This window comes from Mesocricetus auratus, unplaced genomic scaffold, assembly GCF_017639785.1.
Source record: "Mesocricetus auratus isolate SY011 unplaced genomic scaffold, BCM_Maur_2.0 Super-Scaffold_100020, whole genome shotgun sequence".
Lineage (NCBI taxonomy): Eukaryota > Metazoa > Chordata > Mammalia > Rodentia > Cricetidae > Mesocricetus > Mesocricetus auratus.
The window spans coordinates 7,071,190-7,081,256 of NW_024429201.1; the positions used below are offsets into that span (position 1 = coordinate 7,071,190).

At 43.0% G+C, this 10,067-nt stretch overlaps 1 protein-coding gene across 1 annotated transcript in view; it reads right to left on the reverse strand.

Moving 5' to 3' along the window:
* The window catches only part of Il6st (interleukin 6 cytokine family signal transducer), a 41,524-nt gene extending 34,571 nt beyond the window's left edge, over positions 1-6,953 (reverse strand). Inside the window, exon 1 of the mRNA XM_040729008.1 lies at positions 6,791-6,953. The gene's annotated coding sequence lies outside the window, so the exon portion shown is untranslated. The remainder of the gene's footprint in view (positions 1-6,790) is intronic.
* Positions 6,954-10,067: the final 3,114 nt, after the last annotated feature.

The following is a 10,067-nucleotide window of genomic DNA, read 5'->3' on the forward strand; positions in this document are numbered from 1 at the left end:
GGCTGTCCTGGAACTCAGTCTGTAAAGCAGGCTGGCCTTGAACTCAGAAATCCAGCTGCCTCTGCCTCCCCAGTGCTAGGACTAAGTTGTGTACCACCACTGACCGGCATTTTAAACCAGCTGATTTATGATGCTTTGTTGCATTAGTTCTAAGAAATGAACACAGTGTGTATATTACCCAAACAGATTGTAAGCAAGGGAGGCAATTTTGTGTTATTGACATATCTCTAGAATTCAAAACCATACTTTGCATATGATATGATTATTAGATAAACAATATTAAAATGTGTATATGACATACAACACTGAAACTTTTTTTTCCAAGACAGGGTTTCTCTGAATAGCCCTGGCTGTCTGGGAACTTCCTCTATAGACCAGACTGGCCTCAAACTCACAGAGATCCACTGAGTGCTGGGATTAAAGGCATGTGCTACCATCAGCTGGGTTATAATACTTCAATTTAACTAGTGGCTTGGGCCATGTACGTGTTATTTTTAGCTATAGAGCTTCCTGGATAATATAACCATTTCAATTATTCTGCTAATTTTTAATTAGACTTGTTTCATTATCATTAGGTTTGACAGTTTTGTGCATATATTCGGGTGGATATAAGACCCTTGTTATAAATTTGATTTCTACATAATTGTTCTGCAGTCTGTGGCCTATAGCTTTATTTTATTTTTAAGGCCTTTTTAAAGTATGCGCATGTATTATATTCTTATAACACTTTATAAAACAAACAAACAAAAAAAAACACTAAGAGGTGGGTTATAATTTACCAGTTCCCATCTATTTGCTTATTTTTATGCAACTTTTTCACTGTTGTGGTTTTGAAATACGTAGCTGCTACGATGTTAAAAATGAAATGCTAAACTAGTAGGACTCCTAGACATTTAATGTACTGTTTGAATAAATGATTATTTAAAAAATGGCACTCCTGCATATCAGTAATAGCCAATTAAAAATATAATAGAAAAAAATAACTACTCATAATAGCACCAAAAGCAACACTAGAATAGGAGAAATCTAGTCAGAACTATGTAAGAATTTCACAGTATAAAAATGGAACACGACTTTAACCCAAATAGCAAAGTAGTTTATTATAGAACTTTATACATCAATTAAAACTTCACATTAAAAACTAGAAACTAAGGGCCAATTTTCAAACAAGAAAAAGAGGATTTGATATAACATCAGTCAGACACACTATAGAGATTAAGATATGCATGGGCTCAGAAGAATAGACAAGTTAACAGCATGATATAAAAGAAACTCAAATGTATGTAACTGCTTTTAGGACTCAGATGGAGGTCAGGGGTACATAGCATGCCTTCATGTGTATGACTTTGTTTTGCCCCCTGGCATCACAAAACAAAACAAAAACCCAGATAAATAATAAAGAATCCACAAGCCAGGCACGCACACACCTGGTAAGTCTCAGCTGGGGGGCTGAAGATGGAAAACCAATTAAGTCTAAGACTTGGTAACTAGCCTGGGAAATATAGGGAGAGCATACAAAACAAAATCTGATTAAAAATAAATATATATGGCATCTCATATCATTATTCAGGGATATACTTTGCGACAACTGGTCCTATGAAGAAAAACACAAAAAGATATTTTTATTATACAAACATATTCCTGAGTTAATAAAGAAATAAGTGCAAAAGTCAGATTATATACATACTGAGAAATAAAACATGTATGACCTTTGAGGACAAAAATCTTTTATAAATTATTTTGCTTATTTTAGTCAAATGAGAGTTTCATGAGTACTCTGACAAAGATCCATGTTCTCACCATCACTTAAGACATAAAACATTACAAATACAATTGATGCCAAACAGTTCTTGACTACAGGAAACTAAAAGCTAACAGCTAAGTGTGTGCAAAGTGCTTTGGGAACAGAGTACCCTATTCAGGGCTCAGGAACACTCAGCTATAAAGTCAGTTAAGGATGAGAAAACAGTGTATGTATGGTGGAAGACCACCAATGGGAAGACCACAATCAGCTATCTGAAACACAGCTCTCATGAGCTTCACTTGCACTAGGGGATGCAGTTGCAGGGGATGTATGTAAGACAGGACTTCCAAACAAGAAAGTACTGTGCAGAAGACAGCAGCATGTAACCCACTATTTATAAGTAATAATTAACCCACTCTTCCTTAAAGCAAAGGATAGAGTGACTACTAAAGAGAATCTGAAATTTTGATGGCAGGACAACATTCAACTTTCAACAGGGCAACACATCGTGCTCTGGGTATGAGTACAGGCAGCTTTAATGCATTAACAGCTCTGATTTGGGGTCGGAGAAACTCTCAAAATCGCTCTAAAATATACCAGCTAGCCACAGAATGAAAGTTCTGGTAGCCCTGTGCCACCACAAGTGTTTCTGAAGTCTCCATTTACCATGCCTGCTTTTAACCTTCCTCATGGCTAGCTCCTGGTCTCAAGTGCAACCATCTGGTGCAGTTGGTTCTTAACCTTCCTCATGGCTAGCTCCTGGTTTCAAATGCAACCATCTGGTGCAGTTGGTTCTTAACCTTCCTCATGGCTAGCTCCTGGTTTCAAATGCAACCATCTGGTGCAGTTGGTTCTTAACCTTCCTCATGGCTAGCTCCTGGTTTCAAATGCAACCATCTGGTGCAGTTGGTTCTTAACCTTCCTCATGGCTAGCTCCTGGTTTCAAATGCAACCATCTGGTGCAGTTGGTTCTTAACCTTCCTCATGGCTAGCTCCTGGTCTCAAGTGCAACCATCTGGTGCAGTTGGTTCTTAACCTTCCTCATGGCTAGCTCCTGGTTTCAAGTGCAACCATCTGGTGCAGTTGGTTCTTAACCTTCCTCATGGCTAGCTCCTGGTCTCAAGTGCAACCATCTGGTGCAGTTGGTTCTTAACCTTCCTCATGGCTAGCTCCTGGTTTCAAGTGCAACCATCTGGTGCAGTTGGTTCTTAACCTTCCTCATGGCTAGCTCCTGGTCTCAAGTGCAACCATCTGGTGCAGTTGGTTCCTTCCTTTATTCACTTTTTTGGAATTCTCTGCTAGCTTTTATCTCCTGGCCATGAAGGTACCCAAAGAAAAAGTACTCAGCATCTACTTTTCTTTTAAAATATTTACTTTGAAGACATGTAACTTCAACTATTACCTTACCTTCAAACCAAATTTCAAGAATTTTGGCTTGAATCTTCAATTCTAGTTATGTAACATCTTAAATATTCTACATCTGATACAAATCGATTTAATAATCTCCCCTCAAAAGTACCTACAAATGCATATGCCTATGTACACATACATAATGTACCAACACTTAGCAGGTTTATTTTTTTTTTTACATCACAGAAACTTATCTCCCCCCCCCCCACACACACACCTATATCATTTTCAGTTGCCTAGGTCAGTAAGGCCTGTTATTCTCTGATCTACTCTTATAATATGAGTACACATCTTATCCAGACCTCTTCGTGACCTTCTTACCTGCCTCTCTTTATTGATGACTGGACCTGGACTTGATCAAAGCACTTACAATGGTCCCAGCCACTCCTCTACCACAACTTCCTCCTACTCTGATCACAGCACTTACAATATTCCATCTAAGCAGGGCGGTGGTGGCGCTCGCCTTTAATCCCAGCACTCGGGAGGCAGAGGCAGGTGGATCTCTGTGAGTTCCAGGACAGCCTGGTCTACAGAGTGAGTTCCAGGACAGCCTCCAAAGCAATACAGAGAAACCCTGTCTAGAAAAAAAAAAAAACAATATTGTCTATCAGAGAAGATACGAACCAGTTTCATCTACCTGCACTCTCAGTTGACCCCCAGTTTCAGTTGTATTTTAAAATAACAGTCATAGAAGAGGTTGGGTACAGTCCAATGTGGAAAGGCCCTGGTTCAACACCCAGCCTGTTATATACATAAAACCGTTTTCTCAGATGGCTTTCTTTCAAACTACTGTGTTACAATCCTGGAGAGAATTGGAAGCAATCTGGCTTTTTACTCCAATTATGGTGAAATTATTCTTTTAGTTTTCCAACTGCAAAGCAAATATTTAAGCTCCTCGTTTCTTCATGGCCTCAGCAAATTGATCTCAACTTTCAACATTTCCATGTCAGCCACACCTAGATGGTAAGCTCAAGTTACAACAAACTTCTAGACTTTCTCTAAACACCTTCTTGACTGTGTGCTTGGACATGCACTAGAGTTTGATTCTACAATGCCAGTACCCTGCTGACTCTGCCTTGTTCTATTGTTTATAACTCAAATGAACATCTCTTCTGTGGAATTTCCCCCACATTCACAAACATCTGTGTTCCCAATGCACTTTCAGAGTCCCCTAAAAGGATTAAAAATGTAGCATAGTAATTACACAACTTCATATGCTGAGAACCTTGAAGCGTTTAGTGAACAGCTAAAAGAATGGTTAGTTTATGTATGTATGTGGTACTGATGGAGAATGCATGCATGCAGTGCTGAGGATTGAATCCAGGGCTGGCACATGCTAAGCAAACACTACTGGCTACATTCCCAGCCTAATAATGAGTTTTAAAAGACCTGGTATAACCATTTTACTCTGTCACTCGTGTAGACAATATGAAAAAGTAATAAGTATTACAGTTACAAGTTCAGCCTGAACTCAGGATATCCAAGTATAAATATAGAATCTGACGATAATGTCTGTGTTTGGGGGTTTGCCTTCATGTAGAAGAGACTAATAAGACCTACTTCAGTAAGGCTATGTTCAAATAGAGGCTGACATGCAATAATGCATAAGTTACTGGTTATTAAACTGAATATACTGTATTAACAGCACATGGCAGTCCTTCACAAAGTTCTAGTCTCCATTCTGCCCTTCGCTCTATATTAGGAGATGGATCTCTCTAGTTTCCCCTTTATCCAAACCTTATCCAGGTCTCAAGACTGACCTCTAGGAAACACACTGACTATTCCAATCCTTAAAGACCCACAGTACTTTCTACAACACTCATTATTTACTTGAAATTGCTCTGTACCTGGGTAATTTTTCATTGTCAACACCACATGGTGAACTTTCAAGCACCTAGATGCTATCTCAGGCATCTTTATTATACACAGCAGGCTGAGTGCTTAGTAAAATAATCTCAACAGACTCTTCCCCTGTGATCAAACCACTTTTGCAATTAAAGACATGGAGAAAGCTTCCATGTTTTTTCAGCAAACAAGCTGCAAATATATCAGGGCCAGGTGATCTGTGGCAAAATGAAGTCTGAAACCACATCTAGGGAAAACCCCTTCCTGCCACTGCAGTGCTGTGAGCAACCCTCAACTTCCCAGATCAAATTATACTAATGAATTTTCTATAAGAAATCTGCCAATAGGATAGTGTGTGAGCACAGGATTTGGAGTCATATATTTTGACTGTTTCCATTTCTAAAAAGCAGATACTGTAACGCCTTCTTCATGGGTATATAAAAAACAGCATCCATTCTAGTATTTAACGGAACTGTCACATTCTCTTAAATATTTCTAAATGAAAACACAAAGTCATAAAATAGAACAAAATGTCCAGTTACAGAAGAATGCTGCATTAAATTATCAGGTAGCAGTATTTATAATATTCTAAATCACCTATGTCAACAACACAGATGAGAAGAGTGAAAAAAATTCTACTCTAAAGTTTATCCTTCTCTGACATTTCCCCCTTGCAATTTTTTTCTTTCACTTATCAGTAGAAGCAAACGGGCACAATTATTCCCCAAAAGAAATCTGTGGAAAACACAACTTAATCTAGTCAGATTGGTCCTAAAAATATAGTATTCCAGCTTAGAGTTCAAAAATATGAACATAAACTTAGGAAATTAAGACGATGGCGATCATCTCTTCTGATAATGAGTCAGTAACTTCAAATTAAGAGTTGTTCCAACTGGAAGCTGGCAGCCACACATGGTCTAAAACGGTTTGTTTACAGCACTGACCAGACCAAACAGTTTAATCTTTCGTAGGATTCACCCGACATTCCACGATCAACTGACTACTCTGAAGCAGTACAGCTGCTGGATGTTCAATAACTACATAAATTAAGCCCAAGTGAGTTTCCTTTTAATGGAAAAAGAACAACAACAAAAAGCAGTGGGCCAAGCCTTTGGTATTAGTTTTGTTTGGAGCTCTTAATTAAAACGTCGCTCATCCAGGAAAGAAGAAAAACCCCTGCTACTTGGGGTTAAAAATTTACGCTTAGGAAAGGAGGCGAAAATTCACAAAGACAGATGGGATTGCTCTCGGGATGTACAGGCAGGCGGGATTTAGTAGGAAGGGTGCGTAGAAAGAAAAGGGAATGTTAATGTTTGTAATCACCGAACTTTTATCAACGCCAAAGCGTTGCGATTTCTGGGTGAAAAAGTTCTCTGAGTAGGAGAAATCAAGAGCAGGGAGTGAAGAGTCAAGTCTGGGGCGGGAGGCATTTCAGGGGATACCCAAGACCACACTTTTTGGAGCCATGTCCATAGTTGGTTCAGGGGACAAGAGGCACGGGGACTGGGAGAACGCGGGACGCGGTCACCCAGGGCGAGCGATCCCGAGGGAACTTTGGGGTGGGGGCTCCGGAACTGTGGGTCAGGAACGCGGCTAGGGAAGACGAGTGACAACGCCAGGGAAGTAAGTGGGAGCCGGGAGCGGGGACGCCAGGAATGCGGGGATTCCCGAGCCGGCCTGACGGGCTCCGGGCGTGCGCGCTCCAGCCCGGCCCCTCTGGGCCCCGGGTGCCAGGTGGCGGCCGCGCCAGGCAACCCGCACCCTCCCGCCCCGGGGCCCTGCCCTCCTCACCTCAGGACGCGAGCCTCGCCGCTTCTGTGCGTCCCTCAGCCTCGCGGACCCGGGACCACTCCGCCGGCCCCTCCGCTGAGCCGTAGCCCGGCTGACTCGAAACTCTGGCCTCCCGACGGCACACGCCGCCCTCCGCCAGACGCCGCCGCCGCCGCCGCCGACCAAGGCTCTCCTGGTCCCGCCCCCTTGCGGCCCCACCCCCAATGACGGAGCCCTGGAGCTGATTGGCTCTGGTCAGTCCCGGAGCGTATGGCCATTGGTCCGGGGTCGCAGGAGACGAAGGGGCGGGACTGCGTGCCTCTGCGATTCCCGTAACGCGGCTCCCGGCATCCCGGATTCTGGTGGCTGATCCCGGTCTCCTCTCCCAGACGAGATCCAAGGCTTCCCTGCTGCTCCTCCGCGGGTGGCCGGGGCGGAAGGTTCCTTTTTCCCCAGGGAAATGGGGTCGCGGACCGCAGCCCGGATGTCGCCCACGATCCCTCTCGCCCGGCCTCGGCTGCCTCCCTGGGCGGTCTTCCCCGAGGGCCCGCGAGCCTCCGGAGATGGCCTGGAGGCCCTTGGGACTCTGGAGGCCGGGAGCTCCCTGGGGACAGGGCAGGGCTTTAGTGGCGGTGACTGCACACCCCAGTGGTGACTGATTCAATCCTAGGCTTAAGTAAACGAACCTTGCTGCTGTTCTATTTTTTGTTGTTAGTAAATGAGTTTGGGTGTGATTGATTGATCAGTGAGTCCCAGAACTGGTGACCTGCCAAGAAACTCGTGTTTTTGTGGTTTGCCTCTCCTGATTTGTGATTAGAAATACCGCGGAAAAACCAATTTCAGTAAATTTACCACCCTCCTAGGCTGGAAAATGAACCTAAAGGTGTTTTTGTGTGTGTGAGAGAGGGGGGGGGGAGGGAGAGAGGGAAAGAGACAGAGACAGAGATAGAGAGACAGAGAGAGATGAGAAGCTTAAAAGAAGATAAGGGATATGAATCTCGGAAGAAACACTCAGTTTTTGTTGGTCAGCTGAGCACGGAGCCTGCCTGGAGTGTGGTTGGTATGATCAGTGTAACTCCAGTGAAGAAAACGGCTTCTGTCATTCCCAACACCTACCTTTTTCTAATTGTTTTTCTTCTAGTCTAAAGGAGAGAACACAATTGGATGGATGGACGGGTGTATGGGAAGAGTTGGGGGACAGCGAATAATATGGTAAAACTATACCGTATAAAATTTGCAATAAAATGTTTTTTAAAAGATTAAATGTGAAGAAATGATTTAAAAAGATGGACTGCAGGCAAGGGACTTTTGGAAGAATGGTAGCCCATGATAACGATTTAAGGAGCAAATCATACCCATAATTAGTAATTTTAAAGTCCTTTGTTATGTTGAAGCTTCAGCTGGAATAAAATGGATCAAAATGCAATATCTCTCTCCCTGGCCCCTTTTCCTCCTCTCCTGCATATCTCTATACCCCCAGCTCTAAATTATAACCCCTTAGCCGTTGGTGAGATACTTTGAAGACACACTTTAAAGGAGTCCCAGACACACTTGAGGTTAATGCTTCAAACTAAAGATGTGTTTGGCTCTTTCTGGCTGCTGCCTGCTAACCTTCAGGGTGTGACAAGACAGATGGGGTGAAAAGAGTTCTGAGAGACGCTGTTCTGTTGAAACTCTTACAAGGGTGTGGCTAACATGGCTTTGGGGCCATGCATAGCAGTTCTGGGGTGCTTCTGCTTCCAGACCATCTACGCGCAGGTCCTAGCACTGCTTCCATCGCTGTGACCCTGGAAAAGTCCTGAGTTTCTTTGTCTGCAAAATGAGGATAAAGCTTGTGACCTGCTAAGTTGCAAGAATGCAGTTATTTAAAATTATTTAAAACACAGAAAGGGCTTGACACCTGGTAGGCGTTCAGTAAATGTCAGTTACCCTTGATTGTCTCTTATGTCACTGCTTCTCAGATCTTTCTGCATTGCAGCATTTATTTAAAATTCTGTTTCTCTGGGGTGATCACTGGTAGAAGGAGGTCAGTATTGTATAACACATTCACCTGCCTTGACCCATTGGTGGAGCACACAAAGGTCTATGCAGCCCCTCACACATATGTACTTATCACTTTATTTGTGGTTGTCAGTATTGGCTCACCTCAGGCCTTGACACTAAGAAACTCACATTTTGTGAGAGTAATTAAAATCCTAAGCAAAGGGGCCTGAGAGATCCCTCAGCAGTTAAAACACTTGATGCTCTTGCAAAGGACCCAGGTTCGATTCCCAGCACCCGTATCAGGTGGCTCACAGATGCTGTAAGTTCAGTTCAAGGGGATCCAATATCCTCTTCTGACCTCCAAGGATGCCTGCATACACATGGTGAACATAAACTCAAAAGGACACACACATTGCAAGAAAATAAAACAACCTTGATAAACCATCCTAAACAGAAAAGATTAATCAGTGTTGGACAAAGAACTCCAGAGCTGCAAGTCACTAGGAAACACCCACTCTGTGGAGGTTGCTTGATGTTCCAGACCCCTATGTAGAACTCTTGATCCTGAAGTGACCACTTTCTGGTTAAGAATTTGTCATTAGACAGCCCTGTCAAACCTTGCAACGTGCACTTTTTTTTTTTCAGTTGTAACATCTTGTTTCTAAATGTGATTGATAACAAGTACTGGTTTGTGGAAGGATGGATGGGAAGAAGACTGGGCGGAGGAGTGTCACATGACCCACCCACCAAGTGGGTGAACAGAGCTAATGACACATGCTATAGGATGGATGACGGTGACAAATGTTGAAGACAAACTTTACCTGCTTCTGTTTACTAAGTCTGGACCTGACCAGGATATAAGTATAATTCCTGTCCGTGCCCTGTAATGTTTCTGAAAGTCTGTGGCAGTCCTGCAGCCAATCACACACCCTGTTACCTAATGATTTCAGTTGATGATTCAGTGACTGCTCCCAGCTCACAAACTCTCATCCTTTTCCAGTGATCATTGCCTTCGTTTTATATGCAAGCAGCACACAGGTAAAGCTTCATCTTCATCTTAGTCATTTAATGAAATTACTCCAGCTCCCAAACTTGGGGCTGTGTTTCATTCTCAGTATCCTTAGCTACCTACATGTATACCTCCCTTTTGGGCTCCCTCCCACGGAATCTGCAATTTGTCCTCAGTGTGACCTCCAGACTTTGTTCTCAGAGCTCATCAGTTATTTCCTACCTGTTCTTACCTTCCTAAGCAATGAGAAACTTTTTAACTGGCCATTTTAAACATCCTCCCACTTGTACCTTCAGTTCTCTTGCT